This window comes from Hyperolius riggenbachi, chromosome 12 (genome assembly GCF_040937935.1).
Source record: "Hyperolius riggenbachi isolate aHypRig1 chromosome 12, aHypRig1.pri, whole genome shotgun sequence".
Taxonomy (NCBI): Eukaryota; Metazoa; Chordata; class Amphibia; order Anura; family Hyperoliidae; genus Hyperolius; species Hyperolius riggenbachi.
The window spans coordinates 27,621,869-27,647,697 of record NC_090657.1 but is presented as its reverse complement, the minus strand read 5'-3'; the positions used below and the strand labels follow the sequence as shown (position 1 = coordinate 27,647,697).

General features: G+C 47.4%; 1 long non-coding RNA gene across 1 annotated transcript in view; it reads left to right on the top strand.

Annotated features, from left to right (window-relative positions):
- LOC137540729 (uncharacterized) overlaps positions 1–25,829 on the top strand; it is a 136,839-nt gene that overhangs the window by 27,570 nt on the left and 83,440 nt on the right. Inside the window, exons 2-3 of the long non-coding RNA XR_011025038.1 lie at positions 3,586–3,655; positions 21,655–21,820. This is a non-coding gene — a long non-coding RNA (uncharacterized lncRNA). The remainder of the gene's footprint in view (positions 1–3,585; positions 3,656–21,654; positions 21,821–25,829) is intronic.

Genomic DNA, 25,829 nt, shown 5'->3' with positions numbered 1-25,829 from the left:
AACACATTGCATGTGATTCGCATGCATTCCACTCGCAGGCGAATTCTGCGGCTCTTTTGTGCGTTTTTTCACCGCTGCAAAATACGCACATCAACAACACTACAGTGGAAACAGGCCCATCCACTTGCATTACATGTGCGAATCCGCATGCGATGGACGCATGCGGATTCGCGATAGTGGAAACGAGCAGATTGACTGTAACCCTGTATCAGCTGGATTCTGGTGCATAGATTTGCCCCCTTGCAGAAAATGGCCATTTCTTTATCAGATATAGTAAAGGTAGAGGCATTTTTCTGCAAGGTGGCAGGGATACTTGCTGGAACCCAGCAGATATGGGGCTCCGCTGAATCTGATTACAGTATGACATGCAAGAGCATTTACATTAGCAATGACCGGCCAGGATGTCTGACAGGGTAGAGTGTCAGCTTCCTGGCCAGGAGCTTTTTGTTCCCAAAAGCAGATAGCATCTTAATATAGTTTTGAAATTCCCAAGATTTGGCAATGATGAAATGCTTTTTGTGTTACATACTTTCAATCAACAAGATTGTTCTATGCAAATTAGAGGAGTCGGTGGAATCATAAACTGAAGAGTCGGATGGAGTTAGATGAATTTTGTACCGACTTCACAGCCCTGGGTTTCTGCACAAAAAAATTGACTGAGGCCCAGTGCACACCAAAAACATCTATCAGATCCAGAAAACGCTAGAGGTTTTTGAAGCAGATTTCAGAGCGATTCTAGGCATGTTTAGGGCCCAGTCACACTTGAAAGCGCAAAACGGCGGCGATTACTGCCGGCGTTTTGCGGGAGGGATTTTTCTTGTGATTTCACACAGAAAAATCACTGGACAGTGCAGCGATTTCTCCACGATCCCGTTTAGCGCTTCTATAGCACTGAAACACGATCGCCGGGAAATCGCCTGAAAATGGTGCAGGCTACGCATTTGCGTTTTGCTGCGATTAGCGCAAATCGCCCAAGTAAGAACGGGCCCAAATCGCCGGCAATTATGTAACACAAATCGCCGGCAAAACGCTAAAGTGTGAATGGGCCCTTAGAGAGGTTTTCTAAACATGCCTAGAGTTTTTGGAGCGTTTGTGTAGCAGATTTCATGTATTGTTACAGTAAAGCTGTTACTGAACAGTTTCTGTAACCAAAACGCCTGGAAAACCGCTCTGATCTAGCGTTTTCAGAGCAGTTTTCCACTTTCCTATACTTTAACATTGAGGAAGAAACGCCTCCGAAATCTAGAAAATGCTGCAGCCCGAGTTTGCGTTTGTGGAAAAAACAAGCCGCTCTGGTGTGCACCATCCCATTCACTTTCATTAGCCAAGCGGTTTTCCCCCTGCAAGCGTTTTAACCTCTTGACGACCAGCTGTTTACATCATACGGCGCTGCTGCGCAGCAGCGCCGTAAGGCAGATCGGCGATCCCCGGCCTCTGATTGGCCGGGGATCGCCGGCATATGATAGGCTGAAGCCTATCCTTCAATGCGCAGGACGGAAATCCATCCTGCGCAGCTCACAGGGGGAGGGAGAGGGAGGGAGCGGGAGAGACGGCGGAGAACGCTGCGGAGGGGGGCTTTAAAGAGCCCCCCCGCTAAGCAACTGCATCCAGCGGCGATCAGACCCCCCCCCCCCCCCCCAGCAGGACATCCCAAAAGGGGGGTAGTCTGATCGCCCTGGCTCACTCCTGATCGGTGCTGCGGGCTGGAGAGCCCACGCAGCACCGATCAGTGCAGAAAGCCCTGGTCGGCAAGTGGTTAAAAAAACGCTCCAGAACCGCTCTGCGGTGCACCAGCCCTGAGGGTAGGAACACGCTAGGCAGCGGGAAACGCAGAAGAAAGTGCACATAATGCAAGTCAATGGGCCGCATGGAAAGACGCAGGTTTGCATTTTTTTAATGCCTTTTTTTAAAAAAATGTTGTATGCTGTATTTCCGCTTCCTGTTGACTTCCTAGTGGTTGGCATAAACCGCATATTAAAAATGCAAACAACGCATATGCCTTTTTATTTATGCAAAGTGCAAATGCATTAAAACACAAGACAAATGCATGTGCAGAACAAATATGCAAACCGCACTGAAACCGCACAAACACATATGCAGCAACACGCTAACTTTCATGCACTGGCTAGTATGTTCCCAGCCTGAAACTGAGAACTCCCGTTAATCAATGGGCTAGGTCACACTTCATTTTCGCTCACAGAAAAGAAAAAATAAACTGACATCCTTCTGGATGATTCTGCACATTGTTTCTCTATGAATTACAGCAGCTGCTGTGAAAAAAAGTGGGTTGTTTTTTTTTTTTTATAGCATACAAGTGCAGAGACTGTACAGAAAAATGCGCACTGAAAGACAAAAAGCATCAGTTTTTCAGCGCACAGTGTAAATGAGACCTAGAAATATTAGAGGCAGGATGGCAGGCAATTTGCATTGTTTAAAAGGAGATAAAGAGGGCAGCCTCCGTACCCCTCACACTTCATGTGTCCTTTTAACTGTAATGTGCTGAAGGTGAAAGGCAGTGTGCAGAAGCATGCAAGACTGTGTGTGTGCAGAGTGGCAGTACTGTAAATAATCTGCTCAGTTGTGTAAAATGGCAGCATGTTGTGCTGCTGTGCTGGGGAGAGGCGGGTGGCGGAGTGTAAGGCTGTGCTTATTTCATTGGCAGTCATTCTTCCCTGACACTAATATGACACAAGGCATGCTTCGATACTCTCCCTGCCTTGTTTCCTGCTGTCAACTGCAAAAGCCCTGTCACTGTTCTGTTCTCATGTGCACCGTGCATAAGAGAAATGCACTCTGTGCTGAGTATCTGCAGGTCCTACGATGAACAGACTTGGCATCTGCAGCATTGCAGATCAGCATTTGGAACAAACCTTGGTTTTGTTTGATTTATATCTCTGGTCGCAGAAAAGGGACAGTATTGCTTTCGACGTCAGCATGCTAAACCCCAACAGCCCTTTATTACTATTAGAACAATTTTGCTGAGAGTTTTACCACGATTCTCTCATTCAAGTGAATGAGAGAGTGTTTTCAAAATGCTGGCAATTGGTTTAAGGTGCATACACATGTCCAATCTTGATTGCCCAATCACTGACCAATTTTAACACCTTCATGTAGCATGAGGACCAACAGACTTTCAGATACTTTGAACATATAGGGCTTGATTCACAAAGCGGTGATAACCCAGTTATCACGCCTAAAAGACTTTAGGCGTGATGACCTTTTCACCACTGAGTTATCACCGCTTTTTCCTGCTCTTCGCGCGAAGTTACCGCGCGCAAAGTCCCATAGGGTTTAATGGGAGCTTCGCGCGAAGCGTCGGGTGCTGCGCGCGCACTTACGCGCGTACGCCCGGTAACTTCGCGCGAGTTTCTTCTTATCACGCCTAAAGTGAGTTTAGGCGTGATAAGGGGCTTTTCACTGGCGTGCAAACACTTTGCACCGCTTTGTGAATCAAGCCCATAGTGTAGGTAGGCTCTCATACTACATGCAAGTGGTAAAATTGGCCAATCAAAATTGCATGTGTGTACCAGACATTACTGTACTCCCTTCAAAATTATTACCTCTGCTCTTTCTCTCTTATAATAGATGCTACTTACCATTACCGACATTTAGAGGATCCTCCCAAACAGAAGCTTTGTCAAGCTCTATTGGTGAAGTAAGTTATGTAAGATTTATTTTGAGACAGAGAAAATGCTACTTGTTCATTATCACTATGCTGTATCTTTGTTTTGCAAAGGGGAGGGAAGCAAAGAAAAGGTAGAAAAACTTTGGAAAACTTTATTTGCTTTAATATCCCGATATTGATGGATTTATACAGGCCAGTGGTGCTAAGCAAAACAAATCTCCTAAAAAGGTAATTAGCACAACCTAGGAGGCAGAAGTTGGGATTGTCACATCCTCTGGGGCCGACTGACATTGCTTTTTGGTAGACTGCAAAATGCTTGCGAATCATGCAAGTCCCACAACTTTAGATGCAATTTGGCTCTTCAGCTATTAATGCAAAAACTCCGGCATCGCTGCCTAAATACTGTATACAGCAATCTTTGATTGCTACTGAATCACAACGCTGCAAGTGGAACCACCCTTATGTGGCAACGATTTACCAATTGCTGCGGGTATACTCTGTGGGGTATCACTGTTAGCTTGAATAGGGGTGGGATAGACAGTGTGGGGAAAGGGGGGGGGACCTTGGAGCTGACTGCTGCTATTTTGATAGGGCCCTGGGTGATCAGTGTTAGCTTAGGAGGGAGGGGGGGATTCTCCTTAAAGAGGAGCTGTCAGCCATACTATCTCAGGAAAAAAAAAACCACATATATAAGATAAATACTTGCTCTACTTACATAACCTATGTATTGCACTGTCCACGTTGTGATTTTTCTACAGTAAAAAAAAGAGAAAATCCTTCTTAGCATTTCCCATTTCAACTGTGGCTATTTTGAAGCCAAGCCTGATGTCATTTCCTCCTCTGCCAGATTGTGTATGCATTGCCCGCCCTCCACTATAGAAAGTGCATTGTCTCAGCATGAGAAATATTGGCCAATCAGAAAGGAACAGGTGTGGGAGGGGAAAACAGGAGGGAAAGAGGCTTCAGCCAATCAGGCTGCATTAGTTAACTCTGAGGGGAAGTAGAGAAGCAAAAAAGGACAACCCAGCATGCCCTGCAACTTCCTTTTTGTGTACCAAATTTTGTGTGTACCAAATAAGAGTCAGGGAAACTGGGGGAATGATCATTTATCAACAAGAAAAGTAATAGTGATTTTAACGTTTGGATTGCCTGGTTAGCACCCCTATTACTTGTTCACCAGATAAAAATAAAGAATTGATTTTTGAGTTTATGCCTGACAGTTACAATTTAACTGGTTCCGGACCGACGCAGTATGAATCTACGTCCAGCAGGTGGTGCTGCCACTCTGATGGGACACTGCGATCTCTCCACTCTGAACCCGCCGCAATTCGCTCGCTCTGTCGTCTATAAGACAACTGAGCTCTGTAAACTTTCATTGGCTCCTGACCATCGGCTCCCAATGATGGACAGCGTCAGGAGCCAATGAAATCGGTTCATGACCGGCTGTCAGCACTCTGGCATCACAGATATGGCAGAGAGAGGAGCCTGCGGCGATGGGGCAGTGTGGTGACCAGCGAGTGCGGCGGGTATGTGCAGCGATTCGTCGGGAGGCGGCATTATACCGTACCTGCAGTCTCTAGTCCATAAAGGGGCAGAGGCTGCTGGTACGGAAGTGGTTAAGGCACCCCAGCACCATAGACACACCAGGTTTAGAATATTTATGTCCTCTAAACCTAGGTACATCTTATGGTGTGAAAAATACGGTATAAGTAACTCAATTTCATTTTTTGCTATAGTGGTCCTTGAAGGTGGCCATACACACCTAGATTGCTTTCCAATGTGGCAAAACGATTAATACCTCTCTGATCTAAGAGGACTGCATTTCTACCACATACAGCATATCAAATTTTCAATAGGTTTCCGCATGAAAGATTTACTTTGGGACAGTGGCGTAGCTAAGGAGCTGTGGGCCCCGATACAAGTTTTACATGGGGCCCCCCAAGCACTGTATACATGACAATTGATACGGCGCACCAAAACCTGCCAATGGCAACTACAGTGTCAGAGGTGCAAGTAGGGGATGGGGAACAGTTTGTTAATGATTACCACTATTCAATGTATCTATAGAAGTGATTATTATGAGCACAGGACCAATAGAGAGGTAATACTGTAGTTGAGGGAGGGACCTTCGGGGCCCCTCTGGCCCAAGGGCCCCGATGCGGTCGCTACCCCTGCACCCCCTATTGCTACGCCCCTGCTTTGGGACTTAAGCTTGGTGCACGCATCCAATTTTGATTGGCCAATGTTTGGATAATTTTAACACTTATGTAGTATGACAACAAACCCTATTCATAGTATGTAGTCTTTTGGCCCTCATACAACTAAAGGTGCATACACACATCAGACTATAGTCTTTGGAAAATGAAAGATCACAGACCAATCTTACCACCCTTCATGTAGTATGAGAACCATACTCTACACAGTCTATTCTATGGAGCTGAAGTCCACATCAGAAAAAAATCTTTGCAAGATGCTGCACACACAGATGCTGTACAGACACAAAAGATCTGTTCCTGCCAAAAATCCGTTCCTGCAAATTGGAATGATAGTCTATGAGATCTGCAGATCATCATACACACCTTGTTTAACAGACATTCATCTGCAGATCAGATCCACCAGGATGGATTTTCAGATCTGCAGATGATTGCTTGATCTGCAGGTGAATGTCAGTTAAATCATGTGTGTATGATGATCTACAGATCTCATAGACTATCATTGCAATTTGCAGGAATGGATTTTTGGCAGGAACAGATCTTTTGCAGATACTGATCTTTTGTGTCTGTACAGCATCTGTGTGTGCAGCATCTTGCAAAGGTTTTATCTGATGGGGAGTTCAGCTCCATAGAATAGACTGTGTAGAGTATGGCTCTTATACTACATGAAGGGTGGTAAGATTGGTCTGTGATCTTTCATTTTCCAAAGACTATAGTCTGTATAGTCTGATGTGTATATGAGCCTTTAGAGGTGTGAACATTGGTCAGCAAATGGCAAATCAAAATTGGATGTGTGCATGCACCTCTAGGACGGGCAATAAGGAGTTAGGACACAGCAGACAATTGCAGAGTGTATAGAGAAACAAGTAGTTCAATGTACGGTAGAATCAGAACGTTCAGCGACAAGTGTACAAAATATGTATTTTTCTATTTTCATACGTGGTATAAAACATCAGCAATACCAGTCTGTTTGATAAAGTGCAGCAGCAACAGGTAACACTAGGGGGAGGACACTGCCCAGGGGCGTTGCTAGCCCCAAAGATCAGTGGCACGTGCCCCCCATCTATTCTGGGGTGCCCCGGATGTCTCCCAAGAAGAGCCAGCTTTGGTGCCTCAATCAGAGGTAGTGTTGGGCGAACATCTAGATGTTCGGGTTCGGGCCGAACAGGCCGAACATGGCCGCGATGTTCGGGTGTTCGCGCCGCACTCCGAACATAATGGAAGTCAATGGGGACCCGAACTTTTGTGCTTTGTAAAGCCTCCTTACATGCTACATACCCCAAATTTACAGGGTATGTGCACCTTGGGAGTGGGTACAAGAGGGAAAAAAATTAGCAAATAGAGCTTATAGTTTTTGAGAAAATCGATTTTAAAGTTTCAAAGGGAAAACTGTCTTTTAAATGCGGGAAATGTCTGTTTTCTTTGCACAGGTAACATGCTTTTTGTCGGCATGCAGTCATAAATGTAATACATATAAGAGGTTCCAGGAAAAGGGACCGGTAACGCTAACCCAGCAGCAGCACACGTGATGGAACAGGAGGAGGGTGGCGCAGGAGGAGAAGGCCACACTTTGAGACACAACAACCCAGGCCTTGCATGAGGACAAGAAGCGTTCGGATAGCAATTTGCATTTTGTCGCCATGCAGTCATAAATGTAATACAGATGAGAGGTTCAATAAACAGGGACCGGAAACGCTAACCCATCACAGATGTTCATTGTTCATGTTACTTGGTTGGGGTCCGGGAGTGTTGCGTAGTCGTTTCCAATCCAGGATTGATTCATTTTAATTTGAGTCAGACGGTCTGCATTTTCTGTGGAGAGGCGGATACGCCGCCGATCTGTGACGATGCCTCCGGCAGCACTGAAACAGCGTTCCGACATAACGCTGGCTGCCGGGCAAGCCAGCACCTCTATTGCGTACATTGCCAGTTTGTGCCAGGTGTCTAGCTTCGATACCCAATAGTTGAAGGGTGCAGATGGATTGTTCAACACAGCTACGCCATCTGACATGTAGTCCTTGACCATCTTCTCCAGGCGATCGGTGTTGGAGGTGGATCTGCACGCTTGCTGTTCTGTGTGCTGCTGCATGGGTGTCAGAAAATTTTCCCACTCCAAGGACACTGCCGATACCATTCCCTTTTGGGCAGTGGCGTACCTAGGGCATTTGACACCCGGTGCTGGGTATTATAAGACACCCCCCCCCCCCCCCCAAAAAAAAAAAAGGTGAAGGGGCAAAAAATGGGTGGCGCTATAACATGCGGCGCGCAAAGCGCGCCGCGGCAAAAAAAATGGGCGTGGCCATGATCGGATGAGGGCAGAGCTAACTGTAATTTGACGTGAACCCGGGTGAAAATACACGTAATGTGTGCAGATTTGCCCAGAGAATACGTTCAATCATGTCTGCAGATTTGCCCAGAGAATACGTTCAATCATGTCTGCAGATTTGCCCAGAGAATACGTTCAATCATGTCGGCAGATTTGCCCAGAAAATACATGCAATCATGTCGGCAGATTTGCCCAGAAAATACATGCAATCATGTCGGCAGATTTGCCCAGAAAATGCATGCAATCATGTCGGCAGATTTGCCCAGAGAATACGTTCAATCATGTTGGCAGATTTGCCCAGAGAATACGTTCAATCATGTCGGCAGATTTGCCCAGAGAATACGTTCAATCATGTCGGCAGATTTTCCCAGAGAATACGTTCAATCATGTCGGCAGATTTTCCCAGAGAATACGTTCAATCATGTCGGCAGATTTGCCCAGAAAATACATGCAATCATGTCTGCAGATTTGCCCAGAAAATACATGCAATCATGTCGGCAGATTTGCCCAGAAAATGCATGCAATCATGTCGGCAGATTTGCCCAGAGAATACGTTCAATCATGTCGGCAGATTTGCCCAGAGAATACGTTCAATCATGTCGGCAGATTTGCCCAGAGAATACGTTCAATCATGTCGGCAGATTTGCCCAGAAAATACATGCAATCATGTCGGCAGATTTGCCCAGAAAATACATGCAATCATGTCGGCAGATTTGCCCAGAAAATACATGCAATCATGTCGGCAGATTTGCCCAGAGAATACGTTCAATCATGTCGGCAGATTTGCCCAGAGAATACGTTCAATCATGCCGGCAGATTTGCCCAGAGAATACGTTCAATCATGTCGGCAGATTTTCCCAGAGAATACGTTCAATCATGTCGGCAGATTTTCCCAGAGAATACGTTCAATCATGTCGGCAGATTTTCCCAGAGAATACGTTCAATCATGTCTGCAGATTTGCCCAGAAAATACATGCAATCATGTCGGCAGATTTGCCCAGAAAATACATGCAATCATGTCGGCAGATTTGCCCAGAGAATACGTTCAATCATGTCAGCAGATTTGCCCAGAAAATACATGCAATCGTGTGGCAGACCTGTCCAGAAAACACTTCAATCGTGTAGCAGACCTGGCCAGAACATAAATGCTACCCCTGGCTGCTAATATAAATTAAAAAGAAAAAAAAAACATTTACTCACCTGCAGCAGAGCTCCTGTTCCGGCCTCCGTCCAGTGCGCAGCTCCCACGATCCTCTGCAGCCAGCAACTCCCAAAGTCTCCAGAGCAGGGCTTCGGACATTTTACTATAGCCCTGCTCTGCCGCTGCGGTGAACTGATACGGCGTCTATTAGATGCCGAAAGTCAGTTCACGCTGGGGGGTGCTTGGAGAATTTTAAGGGGTGCTTCAGCACCCAAAACCCAAAGCACACCCCCCCCCCCCCCCGTGCCGCCACTGCCCCCAGTATAGGTAGCTAGCAGTTGCCCCCAGTATAGGTAGCTAGTTGCCCCCAGTGAAGGTAGTATAGTTGCCCCAATATAGCTAGTATAGTTGCCCCCAGGATAGGCAGCATAGCTGCTGCCCCCAATGTAGGTAGTGTTGCTGCCCCCAGTGTAGTTTGTATAGTGGCCCCCGTAGAGCTTCCCTCCAGTATAGCTAGTATAGTGGCCCCCATAGTTGCCCCAGTATAGCTAGTATAGTGGCCCACAGTTTAGATAGTATAGTTGCCTCCATTGTAGCTGGTATGGTGCCCCCCCCCCCCAGTATAGGTAATATAGTGGCCCCCATAGATGCCCCCAGTGTAGCTAGTATAGTGCCCTGTGCCCCCCCCCCCCCCCCCGTTTAGCTGCCTCCAGTATAGTGGCCCCCAGCTGCCAGCTAGTATAGTGGCCCCCAGTTTAGGTAGTATAGTTCCCCCCCCCCCCCCGTGTAGCTAGAAGGAGGGGTGACAGCAGGGATAGCGGCGGGGAGGGGGAAATATCCCCCCCTCCCTCACCTGGGTCCCCTCCTTCTGCCTCTCTTCTCCCCCAAAAATGCGGGCAGCGGGCCGGTGGCAGTGGGCAGCGAGCAGGCGAGCGCGGAGTATACTCACGTTACTTCCGCGTATCAGCCTGGAACGCTGCGTCGCCGTCACGTGCCTCTACTGCGCCTCCGATTGGAGGCGCAGAAGAGGCACGTGACGGTGACGCAGCGTTCCAGGCTGATATGCGGAAGTAACGTGAGTATACTCCGCGCTCGCCTGCTCGCTGCCCACTGCCACCGGCCCACTGCCCGCATTTTTGGGGGGAGAAGAGGCAGAAGGAGGGGACCCAGGTGAGGGAGGGGGGGATATTTCCCCCTCTCCGCCGCTATCCCTGCTGTCACCCCTCCTCCTAGCGCTGCTCTTCCCCTCCTTAGTCAGGTGTAGGGGGGTCGTGGCGACACCCCCCTGGCTGACTGGTACCCGGTGCGCCCCGCCCCCCTGCGCCCTTAGGTAGGAACGCCACTGCTTTTGGGCACTAGCTGCGGCTTGTGTTGTTTGCTGCCCTCCTGGTCGTCCTGGGTTTGCGGAAGTCAGTCTGTCGGCGTACAACTGGCTAGAGGAGGGGGAGGATGTCAATCTCCTCTCTAAAGTCTCCACAAGGGCCTGCTGGTATTCTTCCATTTTGACCTGTCTGGCTCTTTCTTCAAGCAGTTTTGGAACATTGTGTTTGTACCGTGGACCCAGAAGGGTATAAACACAGTAATTGGTGTTGTCCAGAATGCGCACAATGCGTGGGTCGCGTTCAATGCAGTCCTAGGCCGAAGAGGTCATAGCCTAGGGTCACAAAACCTGTTTATTTGGGCAATTTCAATGGTGGCGAGTCTGACGTACATAAATCGCAGCAATGGCCGTTAGCAACGTCTGAATCTCACGAAATGTCTCATGCAGGTAGAAGACATATTGTTAGACTTGGGCTCCAAAGATGGGTTCCCTACATCTCTGCAAACCAGAGTTACAGGGCTCCAAATTTGGTAAAATCACCCATAGGCTTTCATTGGGCCTCCTATTTACAGTTCCAAAATCTCACATCTTTTCAAAGGGCAATTACTCAGCAGTGGCAAATTTTCTAGCATTGTAGGGACCCTTAGGGGGAACATGACTGGTGAGTTTCGGGCCCCTAGGCCAAAGAGGTCATAGCCTAGGGTCACAAAAACCTGTTTATTTGGGCTATTTCAATGGTAGTGATGGTGACGTACATAAATCGCAGCAATGGCCGTTAGCAAAGTCTGAATCTCACGAAATGTCTCATGCAGGTAGAAGACATATTGTTAGACTTGGATTCCAAAGATGGGGTCCCTACATCTCTGCAAACCAGAGTTACAGGGGTCCAAAATTGGTAAAATCCCCCATAGGATTTCATTGCCTCCCTATTTCACTTTCCAAAATCTCACATCTTTTCAAAGGGCAATGGCTCAGCAGTACCAAATTTTCTAGCATTGTAGGGACCCTTAGGGGGAACATGACTGGTGAGTTTCGGGCCCCTAGGCCAAAGAGGTCATAGCCTAGGGTCACAAAAACCTGTTTATTTGGGCTATTTCAATGGTAGTGATGGTGGCGTACATAAATCTCAGCCATGGCCGTTAGCAATGTCTGAATCTCACGAAATGTCTCATGCAGGTAGAAGACATATTGTTAGACTTGGATTCCAAAGATGGGGTCCCTACATCTCTGCAAACCAGAGTTACAGGGGTCCAAAATTGGTAAAATCCCCCATAGGCTTTCATTGGGCCTCCTATTTATCGTTCCAAAATCTCACACCATTTCAAAGGGCAATGGCTCAGCAGTGGCAAAACTCACCAGTCATGATCCCCCTAAGGGTCCCTACAATGCTAGAAAATTTGGTACTGCTGAGCCATTGCCCTTTGAAAAGATGTGAGATTTTGGAAAGTGAAATAGGGAGGCAATGAAATCCTATGGGGGATTTACCAATTTTGGACCCCTGTAACTCTGGTTTGCAGAGATGTAGGGACCCCATCTTTGGAATCCAAGTCTAACAATATGTCTTCTACCTGCATGAGACATTTCGTGAGATTCAGACGTTGCTAACGGCCATTGCTGCGATTTATGTACGTCACCATCACTACCATTGAAATAGCCCAAATAAACAGGTTTTTGTGACCCTAGGCTATGACCTCTTCGGCCTAGGGGCCCGAAACTCACCAGTCATGTTCCCCCTAAGGGTCCCTACAATGCTAGAAAATTTGGTACTGCTGAGCCATTGCCCTTTGAAAAGATGTGAGATTTTGGAAAGTGAAATAGGGAGGCAATGAAATCCTATGGGGGATTTTACCAATTTTGGACCCCTGTAACTCTGGTTTGCAGAGATGTAGGGACCCCATCTTTGGAATCCAAGTCTAACAATATGTCTTCTACCTGCATGAGACATTTCGTGAGATTCAGACTTTGCTAACGGCATTGCTGCGATTTATGTACGTCACCATCACTACCATTGAAATAGCCCAAATAAACAGGTTTTTGTGACCCTAGGCTATGACCTCTTTGGCCTAGGGGCCCGAAACTCACCAGTCATGTTCCCCCTAAGGGTCCCTACAATGCTAGAAAATTTGCCACTGCTGAGTAATTGCCCTTTGAAAAGATGTGAGATTTTGGAACTGTAAATAGGAGGCCCAATGAAAGCCTATGGGTGATTTTACCAAATTTGGAGCCCTGTAACTCTGGTTTGCAGAGATGTAGGGAACCCATCTTTGGAGCCCAAGTCTAACAATATGTCTTCTACCTGCATGAGACATTTCGTGAGATTCAGACGTTGCTAACGGCCATTGCTGCGATTTATGTACGTCAGACTCACCACCATTGAAATTGCCCAAATAAACAGGTTTTGTGACCCTAGGCTATGACCTCTTCGGCCTAGGACTGCATTGAACGCGACCCACGCATTGTGCGCATTCTGGACAACACCAATTACTGGGTTTATACCCTTCTGGATCCACGGTACAAACACAATGTTCCAAAACTGCTTGAAGAAAGAGCCAGACAGGTCAAAATGGAAGAATACCAGCAGGCCCTTGTGGAGACTTTAGAGAGGAGATTGACATCCTCCCCCTCCTCTAGCCAGTTGTACGCCGACAGACTGACTTCCGCAAACCCAGGACGACCAGGAGGGCAGCAAACAACACAAGCCGCAGCTAGTGCCCAAAAGGGAATGGTATCGGCAGTGTCCTTGGAGTGGGAAAATTTTCTGACACCCATGCAGCAGCACACAGAACAGCAAGCGTGCAGATCCACCTCCAACACCGATCGCCTGGAGAAGATGGTCAAGGACTACATGTCAGATGGCGTAGCTGTGTTGAACAATCCATCTGCACCCTTCAACTATTGGGTATCGAAGCTAGACACCTGGCACAAACTGGCAATGTACGCAATAGAGGTGCTGGCTTGCCCGGCAGCCAGCGTTATGTCGGAACGCTGTTTCAGTGCTGCCGGAGGCATCGTCACAGATCGGCGGCGTATCCGACTCTCCACAGAAAATGCAGACCGTCTGACTCAAATTAAAATGAATCAATCCTGGATTGGAAACGACTACGCAACACTCCCGGACCCCAACCAAGTAACATGAACAATGAACATCTGTGATGGGTTAGCGTTTCCGGTCCCTGTTTATTGAACCTCTCATCTGTATTACATTTATGACTGCATGGCGACAAAATGCAAATTGCTATCCGCACGCTTCTTGTCCTCATGCAAGGCCTGGGTTGTTGTGTCTCAAAGCTTGGCCTTCTCCTCCTGCGCCACCCTCCTCTTGTTCCATCACGTGTGCTGCTGCTGGGTTAGCGTTACCGGTCCCTATTTCTGGAACCTCTTATATGTACGGTATTACATTTATGACTGCATGCCGACAAAAAGCATGTTACCTGTGCAAAGAAAACAGACATTTCCCGCATTTAAAAGACAGTTTTCCCTTTGAAACTTTAAAATCGATTTTCTCAAAAACTATAAGCTCTTTTTGCTAAAAAATTTTTCCTCTTGTACCCACTCCCAAGGTGCACATACCCTGTAAATTTGGGGTATGTAGCATATAAGGAGGCTTTACAAAGCACGAAAGTTCGGGTCCCCATTGACTTCCATTATGTTCGGAGTTCGGCCCGAACCCGAACATCTAGATGTTCGCCCAACGCTACACGTGACCCGTTCGGCCAATCACAGCGCTAGCCGAACGTTTGGGTAACGTTCGGCCATGCGCTCTTAGTTCGGCCATATGGCCGAACAGTTTGGCCGAACACCATCAGGTGTTCGGCCGAACCCGAACATCACCCGAACAGGGTGATGTTCTGCAGAACCCGAACAGTGGCGAACACTGTTCGCCCAACACTAATCAGAGGTAGGCTGGGCGCTGTGGTGCCTTTATAGGGCATGAAGGAAGCTGTGGTTCTTCTATGGGGGCATGCTGGGAGTTGTGCTGCCTGAATGGGAGGCCCATGGGCGCATGGGAGGGGGTCCACTAGAAGGTCAGGGAATGCTATGGGAGGGACTGCCAGATAACCTGACAACAGGCCAGCCTGCCCAGCAGAAAGCCAGACCAGCCAGCACAGAAGCCAGGTAACTGCCTAGTTATGTTTAAGTGATACTACTCATTTATGTGATATGCTGCATTTATGGTATTTTTTGTTTTGTTTTTGTGTTTTAATGGACAGGAGGATTCATCCAACATTTTGCTGGGCAGGCCTACTTAGACCCTTGTTTGGTTCATGTAAATTTGTCTCCACCCATGACCACACACACATTCTGGTGCGTGGCCACACCCATTTTCTGGCTGAAGTGCCCCGGATCTCTTAAACTGGCCACGAACGGTCCAATTTCTAGCGAAAAATCGTTCGAGCGATCAGAAATTCTGATAGGAAGTGATATATTGTAATACATCGTTCACTACACCATCAACGAACCAATCTTTGCCTCCTATCTATCACGACCACCAAGAAAATCCAAATTTTCGTTTGACGGAAATTCATTCGGGCGACATTTTTTTCACTCGTTCATTATCGATTGTGTCCACCAATGGAGATTATTTACAACCAATCCAATCAGAATTTCTGATCGCTCTCGAACGATTTTTTGCTAGAAATTGGACCGTTAGTGGCCACCTTTAGGATCCTAGCAACACCCCTGACACTGCCCTATAAGCTTACAATCAAGAGCATTGTGGGGTGGAGACACTAGGTGAGGAGATGAAGGGGTGAGTGGATGAGGCAGTGAGCCTCAACCTCAATGACAAATTATAAGTTTGCTTGGGGCCGATTTCAGACTACCGGCTGGCAGCAGCGGTGCACTGCGGCCCGGGGGCCTAAAACAGGCCTTTGGGGGTTACAGCGTTAGTATGCGGTAATCGATGCAAAAACTGAGGCGGGTTTTTAAAAATACACGCGCGTTGCCATAGACTTACATGACTTCCAGTCTTGACACAGGTCGCCGCAGGTCGCGGGGTGCGCAGCAGAGCATTGCTGCTATGACGCTCGGCAACAGGTCCCGAAATGATCTGATCAGCAAGATGTGTGGGTAGTAAGAGGTCATTGGAGGAGCAGAGTGGGCGGCCAGATCTTAAAGCTGATTCTGAAGCGGCTGCAGCATTCATGATGGATTGTAGGGGGGCAATGTGGTGGTTTTAGAGGGAGGCCTGACAGGAGGTGCTGCCATAGTCCAAGTGGGAGATGAAGAGCAGGGGCCGTTTCTTGGGCAGGTCCCTCTGGGCGCAGACCGGCAAGCAGAAGGACATAACTGCTAAGGAGCTGGTGACGCGCAGTGCAGCCAACTGGAAGATTACCAGCGCAATCACCTTCCTTGACTCCTCCTAGGCTGCCTGCACCAGACATCAAGTCATCATCACGGCACCACGGCGTGATGACACCTGATGTCCTGTATCGGTACTGCAGGCTGTCAGCTCGTGGCTAGGGATGATCACAGATATGCCAATTATTCTGAGTTGATGCTAATTTATGCAAATATATGCAGCTTGAAAATGGACCAATCAATTTAAACTGCATAAATTTGCATAAAAATGTGCATAATTTCCGAACAATTTGCATCTCAATGATCACGCCTACTCGTGGCACCCATGGTGGAGTCAGCTTTCCGGGCTCTCTTCACCTGTGTGTTTTCCTGATCCCTGCTTCCTCCTGGATGAGCGGCTGGTCACTAAGTAGGCAGGTCTACTTGTGGCTGTGTGACTGTCACTAAAGAGTAAGGCCCCATTCACACCTAAAACCGCAAAATGCCGGCGATTACCGCTAGCGTGAGGGAGTGATTCTTCCGCGATTAACACAGAAAAATCACTGGACACTGCAGCGTTTTGGGAGCGATCCGATTAGTGGTGCTACGCATGCTGATCGCTAACCGCCGGCAAAAAGCTGCATGTTAGTGTTAACCGCAAACGCGGCAGTAAGGACACTGCCATAGGCTTGCATGGGCCAGCAGTTTTTATAAACCGCTAGCGTAGTGTGAATGGGCCCTTAGGGTGCTTGAGTCCACGAGGGGAGAGGGGGGGGGAACGGGGCACAATTTTACACCCTCGCCCTAGGTGCAATTTTGCCTAGAAACTGGCCTGGTGAAGAGGGCAAGGCTAAGGAGTTTTGCAGGATCCATGCTCAGGAAGGGTCCAGTCTTGGAAATATTGCAGAACAATGGAAATTGGGGTCCTAGTAATGGGTTGGATGTGGGGGTTGAAAGTCCAGAGTGTCATACAGGCAGCAGGCCTGTGCGGTCGGTGTTGTTAAGGGCTCTGCCTCTGACACAGGCATGGGCGTCCGCACATATGGCAAAACCGGGCATCTGCCCAAGCCTGGCCGCCCGCTGCCCCCCCTGGCCGCGTGCCCGTGCAGCCAGCAGGAGGGAACAGCGCAGAGAAGAGAGAGAGCTATGGGCACAGTGGGGAAGGGCGGACGTCTCCCCTCCTTCCCTCACCTTAGGGGGCTCTCTCTCCCTCGCTGTCCCCTCCGGAATAAAGTGTGCACTGTGCAGCGGCTGGCAGCGGGCAGAACTTACCTCCTCTCGCTCCTGCGCCGGAAGTTCTCGTGCCGCACTCTGGTCTGGATCAGGCCAGAGTAGCGGCTAATCCATCCGGCGTGTGCGACGAGAGGAGGTAAGTTCCGCCCGCTGCCAGCCGCTGCACACTTCATTCCGGACTCCGGAGGGGACAGCGAGAGAGGGAGGGAGAGCCCCCTAAGGTGAGTGCCCATAGCTCTCCCTCTTCTCTCCGCTGCTCCCCTCCTCCTGCACACAGACATGGCCACTTTTTCTGGGGACATATCCCCCTGGCTACATATACTGGGACGTATCCCCCTGGCTACATATACTGGGACGTATCCCCCTGCCTACATATACTGGGACATATACACCTGCCTACATATACTGGGACATATACACCTGCCTACATATACTGGGACATATACCCCTGCCTACATATACTGGGACATATACCCCCTGCCTACATATACTGGGACATATACCCCTGCCTACATATACTGGGACATATACCCCTGCCTACATATACTGGGACATATACACCTGCCTACATATACTGGGACATATACCCCTGCCTACATATACTGGTACATATACCCCCTGCCTACATATACTGGGACATATACCCCTGCCTACATATACTGGGACATATACCCCTGCCTACATATACTGGGACATGTACACCTACCTACATATACTGGGACATATACACCTGCCTACATATACTGGGACATATACACCTGCCTACATATACTGGGACATATCCCCCTGGCTACATATACTGGGACATATACACCTGCCTACATATACTGGGACATATACCCCTGCCTACATATACTGGGACATATACACCTGCCTACATATACACCTGCCTACATATACTGGGACATATACCCCTGCCTACATATACTGGGACATATACACCTGCCTACATATACTGGGACATATACCCCTGCCTACATATACTGGGACATATACACCTGCCTACATATACTGGGACATATACCCCTGCCTACATATACTGGGACATATACACCTGCCTACATATACTGGGACATATACCCCTGCCTACATATACTGGGACATATACCCCCTGCCTACATATACTGGGACATATACCCCTGCCTACATATACTGGGACATATACCCCTGCCTACATATACTGGGACATATACCCCTGCCTACATATACTGGGACATATACACCTACCTACATATACTGGGACATATACACCTGCCTACATATACTGGGACATATACACCTGCCTACATATACTGGGACATATACCCCTGGCTACATATACTGGGACATATACCCCTGGCTACTTTTTCTGGGGACATATACCCCTGCCTACATATACTGGGACATATCCCCCTGGCTACATATACTGGGACATATACCCCCTGCCTACATATACTGGGACATATACCCCCTGCCTACATATACTGGGACATATACCCCCTGCCTACATATACTGGGACATATACCCCCTGCCTACATATACTGGGACATATACCCCTGGCTACATATACTAGGACGTATCCCCCTGGCAACATATACTGGGACGTATCCCCCTGGCTACATATACTGGGACGTATCCCCCTGGCTACATATACTGGGACGTATCCCCCTGGCTACATATACTGGGACGTATCCCCCTGGCTACATATACTGGGACATATACCCCTGCCTACATATACTGGGACATATACCCCTGCCTACATATACTGGGACATATACCCCTGCCTACATATACTGGGGACATATACCCCTGCCTACATATACTGGGGACATATACCCCTGCCTACATATACTGGGGACATATACCCCTGCCTACATATACTGGGGACATATACCCCTTCCTACATATACTGGGCACATATACCCCTGCCTACATATACTGGGCACATATACCCCTGCCTACATATACTGGGCACATATACCCCTGGCTACCAGTTCTGGGGACATCTATACCGCTGGCCACCTATTCTGGGGACACCTATAGACCTGGAGCTACCTATTTTTGGGGAACCACTGCTGTCAGATTGAGTGTATTTTGGGGAACTGCTGCCAGGTGAGAGGTGTCTACATATTATGGGGGCATTCTGCCTATTTATGTGAAAAGCTGTCTATTTATGTGCCTCATGACTGCTGAATTTGTCTTGTTGCGGGCCTCATGGTTACTGACTTTGTCTTGTTGGGGGCCTCATGATTTGTTGGGGGCCTCAAGATTGCTGAATTTGTCTTGTTGGGGGCCTCATGATTGCTGAATTTGTCTTGTTGGGGGCCTCATGATTGCTGAGTTGGTCATGTTGGGGGCCTCATGATTGCTGAATTTGTCTTGATGGGGGGGGCCTCATGATTGCTGAATTTGTCTTGTTGGGGGTCACATGATTGCTAACTGCGAGACTATGGAAAAAGCTGAATCATCATCATATGAGACAATAGCATTAAACCTACTTTTTCCGCTTTTTAAAACAGAAAATGAAACTGGGAGGTTCTAAAAAAATGAATAATTTTTTTCAGGAGTACGATGGATGAAATTGTTTATCTTCACAGTTTATTTTCAACTTAATTTTCCATAATGTTCATGTATGAGTTAAAACGTTTGTATTTAGTTTAAATTGCTGTTGGCACTTTGTGATAGTAAAGTGACTTTGCAGTTTGGACACTCGACCTCCAAAAGGTTCGCCACCACTGTCCTAATCTAATGTCCCACCATTGCTTAGTTCATGTAAACTTGTCTCCACCCACGACCACACCCACATTCTGGTTCATGACCACACCCATAATTCGGCGCGGCGCGCTGCATGACATAGCTCCATTTTTTTCAACACCAGCCCGGATCTGCTTTTTGCTCCCCACTTTTTGCCCCCCCCCCCCTGGAAAATTTTCTGCAGACGCCCATGGACACAGGAGACCTGAGTTCGAATCTCGGCTCTGCCTGTTCAGTAAGCCAGCACCTATTCAGTAGGAGACCTTGGGCAAGTCTCCCTAACACTGCAACTACCTATAGAGCGCGCCCTAGTGGCTGCAGCTCTGGCGCTTTGAGTCCACCAGGAGAAAAGCGCGATATAAATGTTATTTGTCTTGTCTTGTCTATAGATTAGGATGTTGCCGTAGTCAAGATGAGGAAATGCACAAGCTTACACATACCCTCCATGAACTGCCATTGTGGTTTTTTTTGTTTTTTTTTCTTTCAGATCACATTATTGATCACTCAAACTGTAGTGAGTTTAAACACCTATAGTGGTGAAAATGTCTAATACAGTAAGTGCTGCATTCTGAGAACTTGAATGACAGCTCAGCCGGGAATTTATTCTGTGAGTCAGATAATATCCTCGTGTGCAAGGAGATACAGCATGCTTTACATTCTTGTGAATGTAGTGTGCAGACTTCCTCCTTGTGGATCTGAGGCCGAGTAAAGGTGAGCTTGAGGCATAGGCGTAAGCACATCTTGCATTGTTTTACTGCTGTGACTCTTAGGTTGATTTCCCCTCACTACCTGTGCTGATGATGGTAAATTCTTCTAATGGGGAAATGGGCTGGGATAAGCGTACTGCACATATAATTAAGCCACCAGGAAATTTGGATGCGGGGTAAGGCTGAGAAATGGCTCACCCTCAGTGTTACTGTACTCCCTCCAGGTCACAGTGGGGGTATGCATAACGCAGGGAAAAGCGTTTTGAAAAATGCTCAATAAATCGCTCAGCGCTTCCGATAGCGCTGGCAATTTATAATGTGAACAAGGCCTAAAGGGAAATGAAAGTGACCCTGAACAGTAGCTAGAATAAAAAATTTCACTTGCCTTGGGCCTCCTCCAGCCCACCGTACCCTGGCGTCCTCCTGGCTCCTGTCTGTGTCCCTCCAGCGGCTCCCGTTACCCGCGACACTCGGGCCGGGTGTCGGGCGACTCTTCCTGGATGTTCACGCTCGTCGTCTTCAGGGCGACCGGCATGACAGGTCTGCTCATGCGCGGTTTTCTAACTCTAACCCGCGCATGTGCAGACCGTGATGACGACGAGCGTGAACATCCAGGAAGAGTCGCCCAACACCCGGCCCGAGTGTCGCTGGTTATGGGAGCCACCAGAGGGACACGGACAGGAGCCAGGAGGACGCCGGGGGAACTCGTGGGCTGGAGGAGGCCCAAGGTAAGTGACACTTTTTTATTTTAGCTACTGTTCAGGGTCCCTTTTAAGGCATCCCAGGCATTTCATTACAGAAATACATTCATTTTCTCAATGAAAATACACATTTTTATGAAAACCAATGATTGTGAATGGGCTAGTTTCCATTTTATGCAAATTTTTTGCATGTGATTGTATGTGTGGAAAAAAAACTGACAGCCTGTTCCATATTTTGGCATTCCGTATATGATTTTTTTTTTCTACATAATGCAAAAAAAATTGCATTAAAATTAGAACATGTAAATTAGGACCATTGCGAAAATTCATAGAAATGTATGTAAAATACTTTTTTTTTTTTTTTCATTTTTAGAAAAATCGCATGAGATTTCCTTGCTGTGAAAGCGCTTGTCGGACAGCTCACCCTCCCGCCCGCCTGACACGTGTGCCTTTCAGCTGCAATTTGATGCATCCAGATGGCAGTGTTACTAACCCCACGTATCCGCATTGGACATGTGGTTCGGCACCAGAAAATATTGGTATGTCGTATCTGAGCATAGCCATTGCCCCAGCTGAGCGCTAGCAAGTGACTTGACCTCTCCACGGGGGCCATGCCTGTGCCATAGATGTCTGATTTTTCTATTGCACAAAAGATGTAGATCAGTCTGTTTTTTGTTTTTGTTTTTCCTTATTTGTTTTGTTTTTCTATACTATCCGTGTTAAGGACAACTGAAGTGAGGACTGGTGCACACTAGAGCGGTTCTGGAGCGTTTTAAAAAACGCTATCTGGTGCACAACAGAGCGGTTCATTTTTTTCACAAATGCAAACTCGTGGGCTGCAGCATTTTTTTGATTTCTTAAGCGTTTCTGCTTCAATGTTAAAGTATAGGAAAGTGGAAAACCGCTGTGAAAAACGCTACATCAGAGCGGTTTTCCAGGCGTTTTTGTTACAGAAGCTGTTCAGTAACAGCTTTTACTGTAACAATATATGAAATCTGCTACAAAAACGCTCCAAAAACCACTAGGCATGTTTAGAAAACCTCTCTGAGGCCCTATTCACACTAGAGCATTTTGCCGGGATTTCAGCAAATCGCTCAAACGCTAGCACTTTTTAAAAGTGCTAGCGTAATGAAACCCTATGGGCCCGTTCTTATTTGCGCTAATCGCTGCAAATTGCCCAAAAACGCAAACCCGTCGCCTGCACCATTTTCAGGCTATTTCCCGGCAATCGCGGTTCAGTGCTATAGAAGCGCTAAATCGCCGCACTGTTCAGTGATTTTTCCGCCTGAAACCGCAGAAAAATCAATCCTGCAAAATGCCAGAAAAAATCTCCGGCGTTTTTCCCTTTCTAAGTGTGAATGGGGCCTAAACATGCCTAGAATCGCTCTGAAATCTGCTTCAAAAACCTCTAGCGTTTTTCAGATCTGCTAGAGGTTTTTAGAGTGCACTGGGCCTGAGAGGGATTTGGAGGCTGCTATATTAATTTCCTTTTAACTACCCTGGCGTTCTATTACCTGCGCCAGGGTGGCGGCGCAGCAGTTTTTTAATCTTTTAATTTTTTTTTTAAATCCTGTAGCTAGTCTAGCGCTAGCTACATGATGCACCCCTCCCTGCGGCGTCCGACGCGTAACTTCGATCGCCGCCGGCGCGTACCCACGTAAGAAAATCCTGTTCTGAACTTTATTTCCTTAAGGGCTTCTCCCATCGCCATGACGATGATCGTGATAACATCATCGACGTTGTGACGTCAGACGGAGTCCCGATCCACCCCTCAGCGCTGCCTGGCACTGATTGGCCAGGCTACGCAGGGGTCTTGGCGGGGGGGCGGCGGTTACGCGGTGGATAGCGGCGCATCGGCAGCGAGCGGCGGCGATCGGGACCAACGCGCAGCAAGCAAAGTGCTTGCTGCGTGTTTTTAAAAAACAAATTGTGAAAATCGGCCCAGTGGGGCCTGAGCTCGTCCATACCGCCAAGGAGGTTAAGCAATGCCAGCGCCTGGCTGTCCAGCTGATCCTGTGTCTCTAATACTTTTAGCCATAGACCCTGAACAAGCATGCAGCAGATCAGGTGTTTCTGACATTGTCAGATCTGCCAAAGATTAGCTGCATGCTTGTTTTTGGTGGTATTCTGACACTACTGCAGCCAAATAGATCAGCAGGATAGCCAGGCAATTGGTAATGTTTAAAAGGAAATAAATAGGACACCCTCCCTATCCCACTCACTTCAGTTGTCCTTCAACCTTCCTGGCGGTAAGCCCGAGCTGAGCTCGGGCTATGCCGCGCAGGAGGATTTCTCAGGCCCTGCTGGGCCGATTTGCTCACTTTTTTTTTTGCAACACGCAGCTAGCACTTTGCTACTTCTTATTTGTCTGTGTGCACATATTTTAAACTTTACACATTTTCGCTATAGAGCCCATTTAAGAATGCTTGAGTATAGGTGCTTGCTGGGGCTTTGCACCTGTGGAGATGATTCTGCCCAACTTATTACAGTCTGGCAAATACGGAGTTAATAAAACCATCTGTCAGATTCCACTTTTATTATGTAAACATTGTTATGTAGGGATGACCTTCTAATGAACTAGCCAAGCAAGACGTTCGGCTTATGACGCAACAAATGTCGCATTCTCGTCTGGGATATTCACAACCTACACGTTACTGGATAGATGCCTAGACTACTCTCATTTAAAGATCCATATTAAAAAGACTACTTGTAAAATATTTGAATCCTGTTCATGTATTAGTTGTGGTATGTATGTTCCTTTGTATCCTGCACAATAGTTTCTATTAAATTCTTTTTCAGGTACTAGTGACTGCTTCAAGATGAACTAGGAAAGGGGGGGGGGGGGGGGGGGGGGATGGGGTTGTGAACGGGTCCACACATTGGTACTCTGCTGAGACCAGGGATGTTGCCTGGATCTCACCACAGATCTGGGGCATCTCTGGGCACCAATGAAGGGGGAATTGTGTGGCAAAAAGTAGGTGCAGTCAATTATATGTATATAGGTGAAGACAAATAACATGTGAACCTAGCAGGGATGTAACTAGATATTGGGGGCACCCCAGCAAATGTTTGGACAAAGCCACCTTTCCTCAAAGGAACAATTAAGACCAGCTTATACTGGTCCCCATGATTTAATGCCTAGTACACAATAATAAAACCACACAGAGTATTACAAAGACAAGTAGCGCATACCAACAACCAGTGGTGTAGCTAAGGAGCTTGGGGCCTTGGTGCAAGTTTTACATGGGGCCCCAAGTACTACTGATAATTATGATGATGATGACCTCTGTGGTAGGCAAACAGTGTTGAGTCAATTCTAGTGGCAGACCCCCAAGTATATGGGAGCTAGAGGTCTCCCCACAGTATTAAGTAGCATGTATTTACACATGGGTCGCCTGTAGGCGCAAGCCTACAGTGCCTATTGGCAAATTCAATCCCTTGCTTGTCCTTGGATACTGAAAATCACACACGTAGAAACACCCATTATTTAAAGCTACAGTCAGTCTCACACCCTACAACTTCTGTTAACTATGCACTTTTTTAACTCTGAATTAGCCTTAAGTGGGCAGCACAATGGCATAGTGGTTAGCACTCTCGCCTTGCAGCCCTGGGTCCCCGGTTCAAATCCCAGCCAGGGCACTACCTGCACAGAGTTTGTATGTTCTCCCCGTGTCTGTGTAGATTTTCTCCGAGCACTTCAATTTCCTCTCACATCCTGAAAACATTGACCCCAGACTACGACATACACTGCATGATACATACATGGATATATGACTATGGTAGGGATTAGATGGTGAGCCCCTCCGAGGGACAGTTAATAGACAAGACAGTCAGTCTGTACAGCCCTGGTAAGATGTCTATATAAATACTAAATAAGTCATTGTCATAACATTTTTACACCTGCCCTTGATTTGGTTACACTCATGACTGTCAGCCAACAACCCTGACGCACCAGTCAGACTGCGTTGTTGAAACATCGAGGAACCAAAAAAATAACACTGTGCAAGGTCAGGTGCAGGGCGATTCAACATAGAATTTATTTTTTTTGCCCCAGCTAAAAACTGCCACACAGAGATCTCATTGTTGGCCAAAGCATTGTCCTCCATAAATCTGGCATCTCTTTCCTCACATGCTCTGCGTTTGATTAAGACATCTAGAAGTGTTTAAACTCTTCCTTCATAAATGTAAACGTCAACCTGAGGTGGTTTACAAATAAAAAAAAAAAGTCGATGTGTGATGTCGCACACGCGCCCACGTTTACTGTTTGGAGCGTGTGTATGCGGTTTGCGGACGGAGCTTAGAGCCAGTGGCGGACACAAACAGATAACGTATAATGCACGGGGACACATTCAGCCTCTAGCCACATTTTGCCACTCTAAGTGAGAAAACGTGGCACCACCTATGAAAATAATCGTAATGCGGCAGCTTTTTACCAGAAAAACATAATGTGGGCAGTGTTTCACCAGAAAATACACATAATGCGGGCAGCTTTCATCAGAAAATACGTAATGTGGGCAGCATTTCATTAGAAAATACATGTAATGCTGG